The sequence below is a fragment of the Mytilus galloprovincialis genome, chromosome 13 (assembly GCF_965363235.1).
Source record: "Mytilus galloprovincialis chromosome 13, xbMytGall1.hap1.1, whole genome shotgun sequence".
NCBI classification, from domain to species: Eukaryota; Metazoa; Mollusca; class Bivalvia; order Mytilida; family Mytilidae; genus Mytilus; species Mytilus galloprovincialis.
In genome coordinates, this window is record NC_134850.1 from 72,945,271 (window position 1) to 72,968,340 (window position 23,070).

At 32.0% G+C, this 23,070-nt stretch overlaps 1 protein-coding gene across 1 annotated transcript in view; it reads right to left on the minus strand.

Moving 5' to 3' along the window:
* LOC143056937 (caspase-9-like) overlaps positions 1-11,180 on the minus strand; it is a 67,773-nt gene extending 56,593 nt beyond the window's left edge. Inside the window, exon 1 of the mRNA XM_076230151.1 lies at positions 11,037-11,180. The gene's annotated coding sequence lies outside the window, so the exon portion shown is untranslated. The remainder of the gene's footprint in view (positions 1-11,036) is intronic.
* Between the last annotated feature and the right edge of the window lie 11,890 nt (positions 11,181-23,070).

The following is a 23,070-nucleotide window of genomic DNA, read 5'->3' on the forward strand; positions in this document are numbered from 1 at the left end:
TATTCACCACTGAAAAAATAAAAGACGATGAGATTTTGTTACTCAGTATAGGATTAAAATATCTACCGTCTCCCTCGACCAAATTTGCAAAATCTAGTATTGCATCAGATTTCAATGAATTTGCAAGAAAACTAAGATGTAAATATCATTTTGACAAGGGTGAAATTTTTAAACGTCATCCCTTTATAACAAAATCTGGATATGAACCGGTTATGCAGGAAGTGACTGCAAAACAAAGAAAAGACACATTAATGGTAAAGCCCAAATCTGTATTACAGTCGCCTCCCTTGGTATTCTCAACAGTGTTTTCAAGACAGAAATCACACATAAAGAACAATATCTTAAATCAATGGGATACATTGAAGGATGACGAAGAGGCAAACATTTTATTTTATTTGATAAAAGACCTCTGTTTGCTTTCCGTATGCATAAAAACTTGAAAGACACAGTAACATCAGCAACTCTGGGTAATTGATATGTTGCAGATTATGATAATAGTTTCTAAACTTTGTTCGTTAAATTGATAAACAAAGTTAGATAAAGCGTATAGAAAAATATAAAACAGATCATGAGGTGTCGAGCCCCTAATAAAATTACAGTATTTTTATAATAAGTGTCACTATGCAATGGCTTGGGCTCCTGACGATGGACATGGCCATGGTCAATTAGTTAATTCTAATTGGTCTAAATAGATGTTCGAAACACCTTATGATCTATGGAGTTGGGGTGCTGGGATAGGCTTTGACAACGATTTATTGAAATACCGGACTTTAACCAAATGCCTTTGATTTATGTAAACAAAAAACCTGGGATATGCATCCTACTGTCTAAACATAAACCAATTGTGAACTTGTGGTACATGTTTTGATAATTTGCAAACAAAGAGTCTAGTTCTATGGTCTACATCTCGGGTCCATTAAAGCATAAAAGGGGGGCACTTTTGGGGGGAGATAATTTATAATTTTACCTGTTTCTGATCTTATAAAAATATGCAGTATATTGAATCAATAAAAACTTATTTAATCATACCACATCTCTTTTTTTATTTATCTAAAATATGCCTAAATGATCTGTGTATTTTTCTTCCTTCCTAGTCATCGATCTTAAAGTTTGCTTGGTACTTCACGCATTACTAAATAAACAGCTGCGCCATGAGCTCATGATACGCCCGTCGTTTTATGCAATAATCATAAATAGTTTCTGAGATACAGCGTGACATGTGAAAACACACCTTTTTTTTTAACAAAAAACTCAATAACTCTTAAATAAAATTTTGAATTATTACCATAAAGTATATAGATCTTACGATCAATATAACTAAGAAGTGAGTAAAGTTTTAACCGATAATCATAAATTGTTTTTGAGATACAGCGCGACAAGTGAAAACATACTTTTTTAAAACAAAAAACTCAATAACTCATAATAAAAATGTTGAAGCATCATGATCACCAAAAAGAATACAGAACTTAAGATTAATATAACTAAGAAGTGGGTAAAGTTTTAAACAATAATCATTAATTGTTTTTTGAGATACGGCGCTACATGTGAACCCCCTCCCCCCTTAAAAAACAAACTCAATATCTCTAAATTAATATTTTGAATCAAAACCAAAGAGTATACAGATCTTTGGATTAATATAACTTAGAAGTGAGTTAAGTTTTGAGCAATAATCGTAAATTGTTATTTGAGATATGCGAAATGTAAAAAAAAAACTTCACCTTTTTGTCGAGCCTTTGACTTTAGTCGAAAAAGCGAGACTAAGTGATCCTACATTCCGTCGTCGTCGTTGTCGTCGTCGTCGGCGACGTCCACAAATATTCACTCTGTGGTTAAAGTTTTTGAAATTTTAATAACTTTCTTAAACTATACTGGATTTCTACCAAACTTGGACAGAAGCTTGTATATGATCATATTAAGATAGTATCCAGAAGTAAATTTTGTAAAATTAAATTCAATTTTTTCCGTATTTTACTTATAAATGGACTTAGTTTTTTCTGCGGGGAAACATTACATTCACTCTGTGGTTAAAGTTTTTAAAATTTTAATAACTTTCTTAAACTATCCTGGGTTTGTACCAAACTTAGACAGAAGCTTATTTATGATCATAAGATAGTATCCAGATGTAAATTTTATAAAAAGATCACTCCATTTTTTCTGTATTTTACTTTTAAATGGACTTAGATTTTTTTCCATTTAACATTACATACAGTCTGCAGTTAAAGTTTTCAAAACATTTATTAGATTCATTAACTATCCTAGATTTTTACCAAACTTGGACAGAAGCTTCTTACAATCATAGATAGTATCAAGAGGAATTTTTTTTGTTTTGATTTTTTTCCTCATTTTTGTTGAGCCTGCGATTTACAGCAAAAGTAGGCGAGACACTGGGTTCCGCGGAACCCTTTCAAATTTTTTTTTACAAAATACTAAATAATTCAAATATAATTTTTTTAATCATGATTAAAATGTATTCAGATCTTTAGATAAATATAACTAAGAAGTGTATTAAGTTTTAATCAATTATCATAAATCTTTTTAAGATACAGCGCGACACAGGAAAAACACACCCCTGTTTTAGTTACTAAGTCCCGTAACTCAAAAAATTTAAATCGATTAATTTTCACCAAAAAGTATACAGATCTTTTGACCATCATAAGAAACAACTATATTAAGTTTCATGAAATTTGGAAAAAGTGTTCTCAAGTTACGGTGCGACATGTTAACACCGGATAGACAGACAGAAAGACGGACGGACGGACGTACGCCGGACATTTGTGTACCATAATACGTTCCGTCAAAATTCATTGGTGCCATTTATACAAGAAGACAATGAACTGTTACATGCCTTATTAAGTTTCACAAACATATATTTACTTGTTTTATACACAACATTTTCATCATGATGTACTTTATGTAGCTGCATAATTATAATATAATTAATTTTCATCTTATCGAAGGGAAGATTTATTTTTACATTTGACGAGAGTACATCTAGAAGCCTTGAATCATAATAAAACCATTTCGTTCCTCATGGAAGATTTTTATGTCTGTCATCTCCAGTTGTATGGAAGATTTATATACATATGCAATGGAAGGTTATTTTCCGAACAGTTATCAATTATTTCCCTTTAATTTCTCAAATAAAAAAACAAAAACGTATGAAGTTCTTTGATTGGTCATATTCAGGTGCAATTTTTTATGTAAGAATGTGTTCCTTCTTCAGTGAATATTGTGGTTCATCTCTTATCTCTAAGCCAAATGTCAATTGTATTTGATGTAAACATGGTAAAGTGTGTCACCTTAAAACAACCTATCCAAATTCTAATAATTATTTTTAAAGCTTGATTTTACTTGAATTCAATAAATGATCATGATAAAGGTCTAGATATTCATATGTAAAGATAACTAGTGTCTTTATAGTCGTAAATTGTAAAATATATGCACAAATAACATCAAATTTAAAGATAAAATTTCTTTGAAGGTAGAAGAAGCTTTATCAGCAATGGACAACTTAGAGTCATCAAAGGTATCAGGATTATAATTTAGCACGCCAGACGCTCGTTTCGTCTACATAAGACTCATCAGTGAATCTCGTACGAAAACATTCATAAAGCCAACCAAGCACAAAGTTAATGAACATTGAGGATCCGAAATTCCAAACAGTTGTGCCAAATACGGCCAAGGCAACCTAGAAGTTAAGATTGACAATTAATTGAGAATAAAAATGATATAGAGATCAAGATAAATAAGAGAGGAAAATATTTAATCGTAGTAACAGGTTTTTTTTTATAAATAGTAGCCTCACTAATCATAATGAAAAAGACAGTTTATCACAAGCATTACTACCAATCGATCTTGACCCAGTCGTGGCTATATATATCTGTTTTGCTATCAACGCTAATGATATTGGGATTGTCTATATAACACTGTTTCTAAAAAGAATATGTTGCTGATAGAAGTACGCCTCCTATTAGTAGTAACATCAGAAGATTACCTTACTACGCTTAAAGAAGTTTCAAGGAATAATAAACAGTCAATAGGAATATAGACCAACTGTTTTGATGTCTGAAAACTACAAGATCACTTATTAAACATCTATGATGTGGATAAAAACAGCGAAAATACCATAATGTATACGACAGAACGATAAAAGCATGTGACTGAATTCAGTCATAGACTTAGATTTAAAATGTGTTTGTATATATTGTATAGATATTTCTACTGTACAAACCGATGTACTTGATAATGTCAATGACTAATGGTGCCAGTGACTGAATTCAGTCAAGATTTTCGTTATTGTTAACATTAATATGTATATTTAGAATCAACTTGGAATTTTTTTCTATAATACTATAATCTAGTTTTGAAAAAGGAAGATGATTCTTGATGTTTGTAAATTGACTGAATTCAGTCAACAGTTTTCTTATGCACTTCTGTAAAACTGTATATACCCCTCAGAGCATTTACTTGTTGTGTAGGATATTGCACACACCCAACTGCTACCAATCTCTAATTTTTAATGTATTATCAATTGAATATTCAAATAAATTAAGATGAAAGTTGTAGTGCAAGATGACTGAATTCAGTCATGACTATGGTGTCACATATGCAGTTTTTATCCATACAGATAACTGGGACAAACAGATTTTCATTAAAAAAATAGTCACAATTTAACAGTTTGAATAAAACGTATATTCTCATTTATTTTGTTTTTGAACATGCTAAATAAAAGCTTCAGATTACACAAATGGAAGCAAGTACCCATTGTGCCTAATATATTTTTTCCAAACAGAGACCGAAATCCTCAGACTAACAAAATAGTATATGCACATTTGCAATCGTGTACTTCTAAGAAAATAGCTGAAAATACGTAAGGACACGATTTGCATCAACATGTGTCAATTTTTTCTAAGATATGGGGAGAAACCTCAGTTATCTAAATTTTAAGGAGGTGTTATTAAGCAGATTCTTGCATACTCTCCATATTTGACAAATCAGAATATTGACAAGTTGAAACAGAATGTGTTCACGGTGAATAACGAACCTTTTTCACGGCTGAACGTGAAATAAAAATGGCAAAATACGTTGCACGAAAATAAATCTTTATCACCCTCTATAAAGTATATCTTTATCTAATATAATTTTCAAGACAATCGGCAAAAATGGTAACATTTGTCCATTAAGGGCAATAACTCCTATATACAATAAGTCGTTTGACAGTCATTAGTTGATTTCATCTTTTTGAAATAAAGGGAACAGTAGTATATACTGGTGTTCAAAAGTCATAAATCGATCGAGAGAAAAACGAACTATAAGATAACAACTGCCATTTTCCTGACTTGGTACAGGACATTTTAAGAAAAATAGTGGGTTGATCCTCAGGTTTTATGGCTAGCCAAATCTTGCACTTTTATGGCGATGTGAAATATAAGTTAGTAAGTAGACAACATTACATGACAATGACAGGACTGCAGTACAAACAAGAAAAACTGCCAGCTACTGCTCACTGATGATACCCCCGCCGCAATATTTCGGTAAACATGAAGTTGTTTAGTGATGAATCTGATGCATCACACGGTATTACTGACTTATATAAACCCTGAAACCAAATTTCAGAAATCCTTGTCAAGTAGTTCCTGAAAAAAATGCGACGAAAATATTCATGGAACAGAAGGACTGACGGATTGACAGACAGAGGCAAAACAGTATACCCCCTTTTCAAAGCGGGGTATAATAACTGCAAGAACATTTGGGACAAAGAAATACACAAATTAAAAAAACAATACAGTGATAATAGTTAACATAGGTACCAAGCTTATAATGTAATACGCCAGACGCGCGTTTGGTAATCATAAGACTCAACAGTGACACTCAGATCAAAATAGTCAGAAAGCCAAACAAGTATACAGTTAAAGAGCATGAATGACCCAAAATTCCAAAAAAGTGTTCCAAATACGGCTAAGATTGTCTATGCCTGGGATAAGAAAATCCTAAGTAAGTAGAATAATTCATACTTTTGCAAACAGTAAATTTATTTAAAAACAAAATGACCATATAATTCATGTCAACACCGAAGTGCTGACTAACCATAGAATAACAAGCATTCTGTGCGTATTGCAGTCAAGTAAATATCTTCAAGCATGACGTAAAAAAGTGCAGAAAACTGATAATCGAGTTAATTTTTAGTGGAAGAAGACGTCAAGTCTTCTGAAGACTTAAGGGGCTGACCATTGGCATTGAGTCTCCGTATGCCGCATTCATTTCGTGTATTACAATTTCAAAACAACCAAAATTCCTGACACCGATTTTTACACATGATTAGGCATCTGAATCATTTAATTTGTAAATTATGATTGTAAAACAATCACTATCGTAAATATGACCCTTTTATTTATGTAAATTATTAGATTTCATCTCATCCACATGAACGTTATTTGTTTACTTGTAACAGGATGTTTTAACTGTAGATGTTTGTATTACGCATGCGTGAATTTGGTATCGGGACAACTCGCCCTGTTTACAAGTTCGCCCTTGAAGTTACGAATTTGCAATCCTGCAGACAAGAAGATTTTGTTTTTATATAAATAAAAAGGATATATAAAGTGTTGTCTTTATTCATGGTTTTCCTTTGTCATGTGAATTAGATGCCCTTCGTAACATACATGTGAACCTCCCGACGGGAGTACAAAACTCCCGTTTTCAAGGGTCTCCTCCCGTCCTCCCGTTTAGGAGAAAAAACTCCCGTGTATGAAATATTTCATGAATGAAAATTTTCAGACGCCATATTTGATCATTTCTTACTACTGTACGGGTGTAATTGACACCTGTGTTAAATTTTACCTGAACATCAAAGAAGATGTATAATTATATGGCTTCACTTGACAGCTTGGGTGTCAAACATACTGGTAATCAACGATGTTTACCTCCGGCTAACTGCCGTTGTGTTATCAAAACGATGTGTATTGGGAATATTGAAATACTTTTTTGTTACTTCCCTTTGTTTTATCCTGTTTTCAGTTCTTTTGCTTTTAAAAATGTAAATTGTAAAAAGACTATAAATGATTAATATTTTAATCAAATAATCATAACAGGATGTTGATTAAATGAATTTAAATGATTTTGGACAAATAAAAAAATTAAAATTTATAAATTATTTTAGCAAAATAGACCTCCCAGTTGGAAGGCAAACGCCTTCATCTGACAGATAGAGGTCAATTTGTCGACAAAAAAAAGAACCCGTATGTAAAATGTTTACGCCCACAAACAGCGCCACCTATAATTTTTTCTGCGGCATCTTTGAGAACGATGTCCCATTCTGTAGTAAATTAAAACATTAAATTAACTAAAACATAGAAAAGTAAGTGTAAAACACAAATTGAAAGATATATTTGCAGATGACTGTTTATGCATGATACGCTGGCAATGTGCGCAATGTCCTTTAATCCAAGACTAAATATTAGTTTGTTTCCTACGTCAAGATGGCGGATTTCAATGTTTACATTTTTCACCTATTTATAATCTGACACAAATTCGTATCCAATCATTTATTAGCATTTTTATTATTGATCTTTGAAGATCATTCAATTAAATTTGCCGTTAGAAAGTGGCTACACGTTACCAGCCGTCGTTACAAAGTAGCCATGTGTTTTGTGGGGATACCTTGGGAATGTTGTGTATTCAAAAGTTACGGTAAAAATCAATGTTATCTTCCTTATATTTCCATGCATACACAATTTATAACAGCAAATCCATTCTTAACAGACCCCATAAGGTAAACGGACATATTTAACTGTCTGCTTGAGCAAAAATTCGTGTAAATAAGTCTGATGGGTCGTTTTGAATTCAAGCACAGCAGACAAACACGTGGTACATTGTTTATGTTTGACAGTGTGTTTACCTGAATTGCACGTTGATGTTACTATATACTTACCAATAACCTTTATCGTGTTATACTTTGAAGAGTTATATAAAAATCTTACCCAAGAAATACGTCTCGGTAGGTGCAGGGACTTCCTTTACTTGGTCCTTAACTAGTGAGGGTGTAATGATACATTACAGCATTTTTTGCATTTGATATATTTCATGTACATGTACATTTTATGTACACAAAGAACAATAAAGTAAATGAACGTACATGGGTTTAATTCCCACCCTAGGTATACATTTTGACTCTCATAACAGGTTGGAACAAATAGAACAGATTGATAGCAATTGACAATAATGTAATGCTAAAATGCTAATATTGATGGGGTTAAATCATCAACATCATTTTTTCTAGTATACAGCAGCTCCTCTAAGGATTAGTAAGGGCATACTTTACTAAAAGTCCAGTGGCTATAAGTCCTGCAAGGCCGTAACTAGGCATCTTATTTTAGTGAGGCAAAATACTTGAGCCGAGCGAAGCGAGGCGAAAATTTTTTTTGGAGGGTATGAAATGAATGGTGGAAAATCCTGCATTTTAGGCATTTTTAGAGAGTTTGATAATGTTTTGAATTTGGACACTTTTTATATAAATTTTTCATATTTTAAGACTTTTAACTACTCACACCAAATTTTTAACAACTTTATTTAAATTTATGTGTAAGATAATCATCCAAATATCACTGATTTGAGTCTGCTGCCAGAACATAAAACAAATATCGATTCAATAGAGTTTGCCAATTTGTCTAAGGCCGGTTCAGTCAAATCGTTTCAGAATCATAATTTGGTCTACTGATATCCTTATCGCGATGAACATGGAGCATGGCAAGACCGCACAATCTCTCGCCACTCATGCATGCTCTTTTCCAAGTTTTCAGTCGTTTCGGGGCAGTCTGTGTTTCTAAAGGTAGCACATTATCATCAACACAATGATCAATGTCTTCTTCCAATTCCTTCTCCATCAGCAATTCGGTAGCAGCATCGGTAGAAACAGTTTTGTTTGCAAAAGGGAATTAAGCTTTCCTGTAAGCACCATCATACAGTCGCAGTTACAAAATATTAAACTCGCTTTTACGCTGACAAAGAGTAGACAAACTAGGGATAGAATGAGATAAGATACATGTATATGATTCTATCTATAGAGTAAGTATATATGATATGGGTACAGGGGAATTGGAATTGAGTTTTTGACGTTTACATGTAGTTTCGTAATTTCAAATTATTTCTGAAAATAGTTGGTGGTATTTTAGTTACAGAATCTATAAATTTTTGGGTTAGGGGTTGGGGTGTCCGATTCTGAAACCCCGAATATAAAGAAACGAAATTCCGTAGTCCCGAATAAGTAAAGACAAAATCCGGTGTTAAAGGTTCTGCCATTCCTCATTAATATCAAATTGAAATATGGAATATTCTTTCAATTTTTAAGGTTAAAGAAACATGGATAAAAGCTAATCCATGCATGCAGTCATGTTTCATATTATTAATATTTTATTTATCTGTAAAGAGAAAAATTAAAGTTCGTGAAATGATTACTTAGACAGGACTGCCCCCTTCCGAAGACCAGTACTTGATTTGTCAGTCTACCTATCATAATGAAGTTATATGCAATACTCAAACTCTGTTCCCAAAAAAACTAGTTTACTTGAATTATTCCTTCTTTACCTTCAGTGTCGCTTTTCCTTTTTCTGCAAGAGCCTGTTTTTAAGTAAAGATCCATGATGATTATCGTTACTAGGTTAATGTAATCGAGAAACATCACCCGTTGAGATGCTGAGTTATATCCAGGAAGAATAGTTAAAAAGGAATGATGACAAGTTATAGAAATTACGGTTGAGACAGAACAACAAATGACTATTATATTTATATATATGTATAAAAAAAATAATCAGTGTCAAAATTTTAGTGAGGCAATTGCCTCACTTGCCTCAAGGGTAGTTACGGCCTTGTCCTGTCTTTTTTGCCTCTGATATTTACTTATTTATATTATAATTTCTAATGTTCTCTTGTGCATGTAGTAAGGCAAAAGCTATTGCTACTCTTATTTTCCTCATTTGCCTTAAAACAATGGAATGTATTGATTGTTGATGTATGTAAAGTGACTTGTAATTTAACTGTCACTGCTAACAGAGACTTGGACTCTGGTGATAAGTTTCCAGAATGTTATCTCATTGGCAACTATACCATAAATGTCAGTTTCCCCTTTATAAGTTTTAAGAAAAGAATTTAATGATAATATAATAATAAGTTGTAAAAAAATTGAAAAGTTAAGCACAAGTGCCAAATCTAATTGGCTTTTCATTCAAGAAAACCTAGAGGCATTGAAAAGTGTTGAAAAATAAATGTTTTGAACTCAGAAAACTATCAATATATAGAGTACAGATATTGTTTTAATTGGGCCTTTGGAATATTTGCCTGTTAATTGAAGATATAATTGTTATATGCCTTTTCAAATATATGTGTGGCTCTGATCTGGCTGTGGTTTAAAATCTAAGAATGGAGTTGGTTATCTCCATATTTATCTGATTTATATCAACATCATTGTTCCATTCTATATACAATGTAACATATATATAAATCATTGTAATACATGTACATTACTTTGCTCTTCATATGCCCTTTAATTGGAATAAAATATCTTGTCTTATACCACATTTCTTTATTTTAGTACTGACAGGTTAACTTTTAAAAGCATTTAAAGAAAGTGAGTTGATGACAAGCTTAGTCAATGATTGTAAATCCAGATAATATCATGAGTTTTTTTTATATAGTAAATAATGTTATTAAACTGGTTATCTCAATTAAAAGAACTGACATTCCACTTTGAATTTATTTCTGATATCAGAATAATAAATTTCTTTTTGTTGTCCTTTTTCAAAAAAATTCTGAACATACTGTATTTAAGTCAGTTTTGTTTTTGTCTGAGACTACTATAACATGGGAGGTGACCACAATCTCTATGTTATACATTGAAGTAGTCTCAGGTTTTTGTAGTCCAATTGACTATGCATTTTAGAGCAGGTAAATGTGAATTTGAATGAATGAAATATTTTTAAGACAGAAAAGAAAACGTTAAATGGTAAATAAAACTATTGTAACTAATTTTATAAAACAAATACCTTGCGTTCAATTAATGATTAACTCCGTCCAAATGAAATATTTCAAAATCACATTTAAAATTCCAAGTTTTACGGTGTCTCATTGAAAAAAATATTAAACCGTTTGTCTTGTCTACACCGAACTTTACAATCAGCTGAGATCTGACAGTCAACAGGTATGCGCATGCGCCTAAGAGGATTTGTATATTTCAATATGGCGGCTCTAAGACCCTCACAATTATTTCAGACTTGTAAAGCGCATAAAACACTTTTGAGAAACTTTTCTAGGTTTAGGGGAAAACGTAGTGCACCATTATCGTTTGTGGCAACAGGTTTTACTACTGCAGCATTTGTTTCTTTTTACCAGTGGCAGAAAAAGTACAAAACAAGAGGTGTCATACCAATTTTACTGGCGAAAGAGGGAAGAATTGTGTGCCTTTTTACTTTATTTTCGTAGTGAAACATCTAATTTTATTCAGAGAGAGAAAATATATACAAAAGACGAAAACATATGTATAAGTCCTTAATTTAATTTAGAATTCAAATGAAGCTAGCTTATGAAAAGATCTTGCTTCTCTTGGATACAGACTTATCAATATTGCATGTAAACAGGTTAAGTTAACCTGAGGCTGATGCTGAAAGATGATTTTCCGAACTTTTCAACTTACACATTTCAAAATTCCTGAAACTAACATAAACTTGGATTTAAAAAAGATACAGATATCGGCTGTCAATGGTGTATTGAAATGAAATGTGAATTTCTAAGTGAAATACATGCGAAGGGAGGTAACTCTTATTTGTTTTGATGGTACATCAGTAATCAAGTCAATGGACAAATATAAACTGTCCTCTCAAAAGACAATTTAATCTAACTGCCTGATGCTGAATTTTAAACAGATTTGGGGTAAATTATATTGGTGTATTGAGATGAATTTTTTGCCACATCTTTTTTTTTCTTCAAATTTTTATATTTATAGGGCAGACAGAAGTAATAGCTATTAGTATTACAAGCCTGGGTAGGTGGGGGGCCTGTGATTTAGTGCAGAGCCTATTAAAAGAGTTTATTTCTTTAATATACATTATACATGAATATGTAATCAGGCAATTGTTAAAATATTTCTCAAAAAAGAAATGCAATAGTTCTTAAATGTATTTGTTTTTGAGACACAAAGAAGAATTTCACTGCAGCAAGGACTGGAGTGACTCTAGATCTGCATTCAGCATGTTCAGATAGATATATCATAAATTTTCAGAAATAGTAGCATGCATTTGTAATTGCAGATTTTCATGAAAGGAAAAAAAAATTAAATGCAATATTTATGATTGCAATTTCATGAAAATGTGGACACAGATAAATGTATCTGATAAATCATAATAAAAGTTATTGCGATACTCAGTCTCACCCAGTCACGAAATTCACATCGATAAACCCCTCACAATAATTTCACTGAAATGAAGATGAAGTATATATTTGAAATGGAAATTCCATAACAGATGTATGTACTGTAAATATATACTTCATCTAAAAACAGAATTCAACAAATTTCAAAATAACCAAAAATGTAATATACTCAAAATATATCTGTTTATTTTACAACCAAACATTTTTTACCATTATCTGGGAAAAAAATTGTTTTGCTGACCTACCAGCCCTTTTATTTTTAGGATGTAACTAAAATGGAACCACATACTATGAAGTTACAAAAAGAAGCATTCAATACTTATAATTACATTTTTTTAGCAATGATCATGAAAACACGTATTTTATTATTGTTTTATTTAATTCACCTGTGCACTTTATTGTGGGACCACATGTTATCATGAATGATAAGTTTTATTGAGTAATGCAATTGCTTACGGAATAACATGGATGTGCAGTTAGCCAATCAGAATAAAGTATCATAATGAAACATACATCTAATGTAATTATATGTATATACATGTACTTTCATTTGGCCAAAACAAAATCGCACACATTGTAAACAAAATTAAATTTGAAGTTGATTCAGTATATCTAATGACATAATACCACTATTTTATTTCAACAAAGCATTTTCAAATTTTATTTTATACTGGTCAGCTTAGGTTATTATCCAATCAATAATTTAATTGAAAGGACAGTTGGTTGCAGGACTTTTAAATTCAAATATAAGAAAGAAGAAGAAATATAAAGCAAAACTTGAAATATTACATATAATAGGATTTATGATAACTGCAGGATATCAGATTGCAATACAGCTTTTGTTCAGTTATCTTTGTGTTGATTATTAGGTCTTTCCACTTTTCCGTGGAAAGACCTATTGATTTTGTTCTGATTATTATTATTTTTCTTCTTCCGCCTAAATTTTTTTCTTGCGTAGTTTTGTTGTTTCATAAGATGTCGCTTAGATATTTAAAATATGATATTGTATAGTTTATACGCTTTAAAAATTTACAACCGCGTAACAAAATACTTTACGTTGTAAGAGTTATCTCCCCAAACACTGTTTTTCTTGTGGCCACTACTCCTTCGCAACCGTAAAAGATTACGACAAAATTATTTTACCTGATTGCTCGTTACATCATCAGGATTAGGATATTCATTTGGACCGAAGCTTTACGGAAACTCCATATGAGAGTTATTCCCCCTTTTCCATTTGAATTAAGTATTATGCATTTCTAAATGGTAAACCATAATTGATAGAGACCTAGGGTATTTTGATTTGAGATCCTTGGTCCCAAAAAATGAAAATGAGGTCAAGGTCAAAGTTCAAGGTCATATTCTAAATTTTGATTTTGGCTTATTTTCACTTCTTTTCAATTACCGTATGACATATTGACAAATAATTTTTCATAAATTGTAAGTTGCAACATGTCCTTACTTGTATATTTTGGTTGAAAGGGTGTGCATACATGAAATGGGAGTTTTTGTCCATCTTACATTTAGAATTATGCATAAAGTGATATTACTCATTAACCAAACATGTTAAAGACCTAGGGTCTTTTGATTTAAGGTCCTTGGTTTGTGACCTTGAAATTTAGGTCAAGGTCATAGGTTAATACGACGTTCTAGATTTTGACCTTTGCTTTAAATTCATATAAATACATCATAAAGCCATAGGAACTAATATTTTCAACTGATTTTTTATATTTCAATATCAAAATAGATCTTTACTAGTGGAAAGACCTACAATTGTTCTCTGAAAAATTGGTTTTTAATTATGTTTTAAATCCCTTTCTGGTTCATACGCAACTATTATCAGCACCCGCAGTGCGCATGCGCTAAATTTGATCGCAATCGATATCGATAAATTTACTATAGATTATTAAAGGAAATATTGAATTTTGATTAGCTGACAGTAAACAAAAATAAATATCTTTTTCATTGGCATCACATTAGAAAATACATTTTCTTAGCTTTCTAATGACATATTTTATAATTGAATCGGGATAGCAGAAGTAACGGCCATTTTCATTTTTAAAAAAGTGGTTCATTCCCTATTACTTCATACAATTCAAAATCAACCAGTTGCTTCGCAGGGCGCAGCATTATACGACCGCAGAGGTTGAACCCTGAACGGTTGGGGCAAGTATGGACACAACATTCAAGCTGGATTCAGCTCTAAATTTGGATTGTGATTAAATAGTTGACACAGCATAGGTTTCTGACACAGAATGAATGTGGTCTAATGAACTTAAACAAAAAATTTTGCCTTTGAGCAATTCACTATGCTGTTGAATATTAATCCTCTCAAAAAAATGTTTGAAGAAATTTTCTTTTTATTTATGAAATCTGAAATGAAAAAAATTGACCCCCAATTTTTTTTTCACATCCCCCTTTCCCTTATTTCAAAACTGATCTCAATTCAAATTTCTAATGAAGTTTGCAACAATAACTACTCATTTAAATACATCATAAAATATTAAAATGTAAAAAAAGTGCTTGTTATTACTGAATGGTAAAGATTGTTTTAATCTATCAGTTGGTAGTAAAAGTGAATATACATTGTATATTGTATAAAACAATGATTTAAGTTGATTCAACAACTACTATTCTGGACAAACAAAAATAACTCCAATTGAAATCCAATTGGAATTTCTTGCTATTGCACAATATTGTGCAATTAGATATTTCTTGCTATTGTGCAATACTGTGCAATTGAAAATATTTGCTATTGCACAATACTGTGCAACTGAAGATTTCTTGCTATTGCACAATACTGTGCAATTGAAGATTTCTTGCTATTGCTGAATACTGTGCAATTGAAAATTTCTTGCTATTGCACAATACTTAATATAGTAATTTTGGATCCTGATTTGGACCAACTTGAAAACTGGGCCCATAATCAAAAACCTAAGTACATGTTTAGATTCAGCATATCAAAGAACCCCAAGGATTCAATTTTTGTTAAAATCAAACTAAGTTTAATTTTGGACCCTTTGGACCTTAATGTAGACCAATTTGAAAACGGGACCAAAAATTAAGAATCTACATACACAGTTAGATTCGGCATATCAAAGAACCCCAATTATTCAATTTTTGATGAAATCAAACAAAGTTTAATTTTGGACCCTTTGGGCCCTTTATTCCTAAACTGTTGGGACCAAAACTCCCAAAATCAATACCAACCTTCCTTTTATGGTCATAAACCTTGTGTTTAAATTTCATACATTTCTATTTACTTATACTAAAGTTATGGTGCGAAAACCAAGAAAAATGCTTATTTGGGTCCCTTTTTGGCCCCTAATTCCTAAACTGTTGGGACCTCAACTCCCAAAATCAATACCAACCTTCCTTTTGTGGTCATAAACATTGTGTTTAAATTTCATTGATTTCAATTTACTTAAACTAAAGTTATTGTGCGAAAACCAAGAATAATGCTTATTTGGGCCCTTTTTTGGCCCCTAATTCCTAAACTGTTGAAAACAAAACTCCCAAAATCAATCCCAACCTTTCTTTTGTGGTCATAAACTTTGTGTCAAAATTTCATAGATTTCTATTAACTTAAACTAAAGTTATAGTGCAAAAACCAAGAAAATGCTTATTTGGGCCCTTTTTGGCCCCTTATTCCTAAAATGTTGGGACCAAAACTCCCAAAATCAATCCCAACCTTCCTTTTGTGGTCATAAACCTTGTGTTAAAATTTCATAGATTTCTATTCAGTTTTACTAAAGTTAGAGTGCGAAAACTAAAAGTATTCGGACGACGACGCCGACGCCAACGTGATAGCAATATACGACGAAAAATTTTTCAAATTTTGCGGTCGTATAAAAACGTTTGCAAAGGAGTTTTCATATATGATTACACCTTTCATTATTTTTAGAAATAAATTCATTGGCATAAATATATATTCTTTGCTTTATAATCTTTCCAATGGTATATATTTGGTATTTTAGAAAATTTAATGAATCAGGGCCTTTTTTTATCCAAAACTGGAGTTATTGTCATTGTTTGAAGATTACGTGAAAAATTCTCTAAGTCCATGGAAGTATTATATAGATATAGTACTTCCATGGTCCTACCAAGTAAATAGCTCACAAGTTACAAAACAAAGTTTAATATATTTGTACATAAAATATTTATACATTTAATACAATGTTTTATATATCATGAATTTAAAAATTCAGTAAATAAAGTAAAAGAAGTGTAACTTTTAATTTAAAAGAATATTTTTGTCCAGTCATCAGTTTTCTTAATTTTGATAATATAAAATCTTTCACTACTACATTAACTCAGACTTTTGGATGTTTTTCGTGAAGTGTATTAAAAAAATTGAAATCCCATCTAAAATGATGTTGGTTTTTTTTGCAAATTTTTTACATATCTTTTTAAAAGTTTTTTTTTAAATAATTAGGCGGCCGTAACTAAAAAAATTGATACTTTAACATGCTCATCTGAATTACTTAGAAGTAATGGATACATATTTTATATATATTATTCTCATGTTCTAAAAAGACCAATTAGTTTTGATGAAACAGGAAAAGTGTCATTATCTTAATTTTTTCAGATGCACTAACACTTTCAGAAGATGTTTTGTAGTAGATGGATTTGGAATGAAATCTTATACGTCAAATTTTCTTTCATCAATTTTATACCTTTTCACTACTTTTGATTGGCAATATGAATCGCTGTACTATCTTACATGTACATGTGATGTATACTATGGTCTATTGCTCCTTTTATCATTTTAACTGTTACTGAGAAAAATAATCGCATAGAACAAAATAGAATTAATTTAAATTTGTCACTGTCCTTTCAGAAGTTTTTATCGTGAAATTTAATTTTTATACTTGAACATTTATATGTAAAATTTGTTCTGTTAATGTAAAGTTTACGGAGAGCTGTCTCATTGGCACTCATACCAACTCTTCTTGCATTTATATTGTACATGTATTTGCAGAATTTTTTATTTTTTTATTTATCGAATGAATGAGATAGTTGGAATCGTTAAAATTTAGTATTATACATGCAAACAGATGCCTGCGACCCCTGTTGTTTCGATTAGCATGTTTTCTAAAGATATCCGTGTGAAGTTCACAAATTTCATCATTCATTTGATCACCTGTTGTGAATTTCAGATAACACTGTCAAGTTCAGTCAAATCCGTGTTGTTACCAGTCGGAACTACTCGGCCTTTCTGGTTGCACGAAGTGAATAGCCGAGTAGTTCCGATTGACGATGTTACATAAGCCAAATCACACATACAGATCTTTGCGCTCAAATGTAATTCTTGGTGAAGTATACAGGTAACTTCGTTTACGAAAATTTATACACACTTTTTCATTAACATATTACCAGACTTTTGCATATTCACGTTTTTTGATGCTGAACTGTAGTCGAATTCAATTCTGTACATTTTTTTTTACGTGAAGCGATAGGAGTAAGACTATTTCTTCGCGCCAATTTAAGCAGCTTCATCCCCATCAACAAAATTATTTATTGTTATTTTCGTGAAATTTTAGTCATATAGTTTATCAATTAGAGAATTTTTGGTAAGTATTACTTATTCATGTTAAGGTTCTACTGATGTGCTTCTCTAGACCTTTTTGACGTTCCGTTTTATCCCATTTATCTCAATACTATCTCCGATGACAGAAATGTCAACTCGACCTATTCGTGTCGAAAGTGAAAATCGCATCTATTTGATGAAATAATTTCTTCTTCAACGGTTCATGCATTATTTTTGTATTATTTGATAACCAATCACATTCACGTTGCATGTTTGCATGAAAATGGTTATGTATTAGTGAATTATAAGGGCGATGCAACATGCGAGGTCAGTGCACGATCACGTGACATTATTATTTGTAAACAAACATGCTCCCCGTGTAACACGTGTCTGAATTATCCTTTCAAAGTGTTATGAATCTTTCAATCACTATTTTATGATATATTTCTTTTTGTTTTTAGGTCTGCATATCAATATAGTCCAAGTGAATTAGTAATAGTTCTGAGTTGTGTTTTTTTCTTCATAGTCATAGAATACACCTTATCGCTATTTGTCCGCCATTGCTGGAAATCACACAGGTTCCCGTAAAATTTTGACGTCATAAAACAAAATGGCTGACGCCACAATGGAAAAGTGATTGTTGTTGACGTCAAAAGTTCAAGCGGACGGGTCAGCCGGGAATAGCGATAAGGTGTATTAGAAGGTAAGTCTACATAAGTTATATTTAACTTAAGTCTAAAAAGATAACTCCACTTTCCCTCTATTTAAAACCGCATACTAATTTAAACAGCATTTGCTCCCCTTGAACACTAATTTGCCCCTTCCCCGTCATTTCCCTTTAAATTTGCGCAAAAATCATACTTATAGTCCATTTACATTAATGGCCTATTTGTGATTTTACCATCTTAACTGCAATTTTCATATTGAACACATTTGACCATTTAGTATGAGTTCCCACGTTTTTTGTCTTATATGAAGGTAGTCCGAGATTACTCTGACGTCCGACGGCTGTTTTGCCAGACAAGCTGGGGCCGTGGGACGTCAGAGCTTGTCCCATATCAAAAAGTGGATATTTGCCCACCCAAAATATATGCGCGACTTTGACGCTTCTGGAGCCGACTGAGGGCCTTTGAATTTTATAAATCGGGCATCAGTCTCTTCATTTTTCATTTATCTCTTCATTTATGTAAGTTTCACCTACCTGCCAACCTTTATTTTTCTATATTTTAACAGTTTTCATAGTGACCCCCCTATTTCAGCATTTTCACGATCATTTTCAAATATTATCACGTGACCACGAGAAAACAGGGCAAATGACCATAATGTAACACCTCGTTTATTTACGATGCACCTGCCTAAAGATCCGAGAGCTTCCGATCGTTATCGTGGTCGGAACTAAATGCTGATTACCGAAAAAACGTGGTTGCTTCTAGATGTTAATCATCGATCTCCTATAAAGGAGGTAAAAAAATATAAATATTTGCATATTTGAGTCTCGAGGCTACGAACTCTCTCGTAACTTGACGTCCATATTTGAAAGTGAAAATGCTGAAATGGAGGGGTCACTATGAAAACTGTTAAAATATAGTAAAATAAAGGTTGGCAGGTAGGTGAAACTTACGTAAATGAAGAGATAAATGAAAAATGAAGAGATTGATGTCCGATTTATAAAATTCCAAGGCCCTCAGTCGGCATCTATTTTGGGTGGGCAAATATCCACTTTTTGATATGGGACAAGCTCTGACGTCCCACGGCCCCAGCTTGTCTGGCAAAACAGCCGTCGGACGTCAGAGTAATCTCGGACTAATGAAGGATGTTAACTTTTTAGGTCATGTTTTCCTAAACACCTTATTGCTATTTGGTTTGAGAACACAATTAATTTGTAGTGCATTTCTTTTAGAACATATATGAAAATTTAAAAAATCCCACCCGCGTTTTCTCAATGAAACTTTTACAGTGTGTTGTACTACTTTTGGGACAAATTATATCAAAATTAAAGAAAACTTCATCGTCTGTAACTCAAAATATGAACAATTTTATCCTTAGGGCGTCTTGAAATCTTTTGACAGCTTCCGAAGTCCTATATTTCAACCTTTTTCACCTGGACTAAATCACTACTTTCCTTTTAAATTCGGGACCCAAATTTCTTTACAGTGTAATTTCACCCCCCCTACTTACAATTTGAGGCATTAAACATGGATAAATTAATTTGGAAGGGGTATTAAAATTAATGGCAAGTAACCACCCACTATTAACACTAGGGACTTTATTCGTGAACAACGAAAATCAAGGGACGACAATTGTGGTCTCGAACCATTTGTCTGTCTGGATTGTTAAAACCACAAAATCAGATAGTGATGAATATGCAAGTTTTCAACGATCCCGGAAAATACGAAAAATACACCTTATCGCTATTTAATCCAATCTGGGAAAGACAGTCAAATGTACAACTCCCTGTTTGGGTCATGTGGCTAAAAATAGAGGTTTTTTAGTAGAGAGCTGAGGGAGTAAAAACTTTAGAAAGCGATCATCAAGAAACTTTAAGGGGGTGGCGGGTCTAAATCATTTATATAGGATTTCTCTATATTTTTCTATAAATGAACTTTATATTATAGTTAATAGAAAAATAAAATAAAATAAGTGGGGTCACCCTTCATTTGCGCTCATAATCAGTCTTCCAAAGAAGCATACATTTATGTAAAAGTGTTTTTTTTCTGTTTAAAGTAATAGGAGAAATAAAGTTAATATCGAAATACAATGAAATAAAAAAAGAAATTTATTACAGAAATCGCTCAAATTTTTACAATAATTTAGTTTAAGTACAGCTTACATATGGAAATGATAACCAAACATGACATATAACCGACAAATCTGACAGGAAGTGCAAAAAAAAAAAAAAAAAAACCGACATACCGACCCGGATTTTTTGGCCTTGGAAGCAGGAAACAGACATCTATTTTTTTTGGCCTAAAAGTCATCTGGGGCCAACACAAATTTATTGTTTTGAATGATTTTTGTACCATATGATAAAGTAACAACTACAAAAGGTAACAAATAAAATTTGTAATGAAAAACAAATGTTTATTTTTTTTCTGAAAATTTTGTACCCTCGAGGCTCCTTAATATAGTATGATCAATTTTTTTCGAAATTAAAATTGAAGTTTAAAGTTTTTACGGTAAGGGAAGACATCAAAAGATCAATGTAAGATAAAAAACTTAATTCAAATAGTTTGGGGGTTGAACTGCTGCAAAATTTGGTTATCTGACATTGATTTTTACATATATCCATATGGGTCAATCAGTTTTTCCTAAATTAAGTTAAGAAGGGGGTAGGGGGGACGGGTCAGTGAAAAAACTATGTGAATTAAGTTTTTTATCCTTCATTGAACTTTTGGTGTCGTCCTTAAGTTAAAACAGGTCTCATAAAAAAGTATTGTGCATCAGTGTAAATTTCATGAATTCTTAAATCACATGTATATAAATCATGGACTATAATTCTTTATAGCAATATCTGTTAGCCATTTAGGGGTCTTTTGCATTTAAAGTTCAGATTAAGTGGGTTCATTTTGCGAAAAAATGACCTCAATATAAAGGACAATATATATATAGACAATATATTATATAGACTCAAAAAATGGTATATCAAACAGAAGACAAAAAAGGGAAAATATAGTGAATTTTGGAGAATTTATATTATTAAATGTACATGCATTTGAAATATTTAAGATCCATGGTGACCTAGCTACCAGTTTAGAAAACAGTGATTTAAATGCTAGTCTATTAGAGGGATATTTCATTTTCATTGGAAGTAGATATAGAATCTTATTTTATCATGAAGTCCAATTTGAAAATGACTTTGGGGGACTGTTGGGATCCCGCTAACATGTTTAACCCCGCCACATTATTTATGTATGTGCCTGTCCCAAGTCAGAAGCCTGTAATTCAGTGGTTGTCGTTTGTTTATGTGTTACATATTTTTTTTTACATATATAAGGCCATTAGTTTTCTAGCTTGAATTGTTTTACATTGTCTTTATCGGGGCCTTTTATAGCTGACTATATATGTGGTATGGGTTTTGCTCATTGTTGAAGGCCGTAGGGTGACCTATAATTGTTAATGTTTGTGTCATTTTGGTCTTTTGTGGATAGTTGTCTCATTGGCAATCAGTGTTCTCCCCAGGCCTTTAAAGGACCACGGGCCCGCGATGTATAATTTTCTGCCGCGGTGGTATCGTTCTTGCCGCGATGTATAATTTTTTTCCGTGGTGCTAAAGTTTTCGGTAAAAAAATCGTATTAAAATCGGTAAAGTTTCAGATGACTTCAACTTTACATCAAAATTGACCAGTTCTAACCAGTTTAATCCAGTATTGACAAGATGATTGTTTACACCACGTGATCGATTTACCTGTTGAGGTTAACCTTGATGATTGGATTTAATCGATGTACATGATTCTTTTGTGTTTTAATTAATTAAGAGATCATAATTTAAATAACAGACTTGTGAGGGACAAGCAGACATTTGTTAATGAACCCTATTACGCCAGTCTCAAGTCAAAATAATTTGCCTTTTAGGAATTAATTGTGGAGTTACTTCCCCTGATTTTGCTAATTACAAATAAATGCTCCTCACATATAATTTCTCATTGCAAATAAAAATAAAGTACAAATTGAATGCAAAATTATATTAGAATGTTACATTAAGGATGAAAACATTCTTAGAACATACCAACAAAAATGTTTTGCAAATTATTTTTGAGAATCATACCATTATTGATGCACAGACATATTATAATAAATGGGTAATTTATACAATAATAAAATTATTGGACTGTAACAGGTCTAAAAAGCCTACTGCCACAACTCTAATACATTCCCATGCAGGACTACAGCTAGGGATGAACCTTGTGAATAGAAAATTCTTTTAAAGTACTCTCCATGTCTGTGTAACAAAGTATTAATCATAAAAACAAATTTGTTGTTGTCTAAAAGAATCAGATCTAAAACTATGGAAAATAGCTTTTAATTTACTGAAGGTTCTGTATCAAAAATCTTGTTCAAAGTTCATTGTTATGGGGAATGTGTAGTGTAACTACAAGTATCGGACCAAAATGGCTTGATCAAATTAT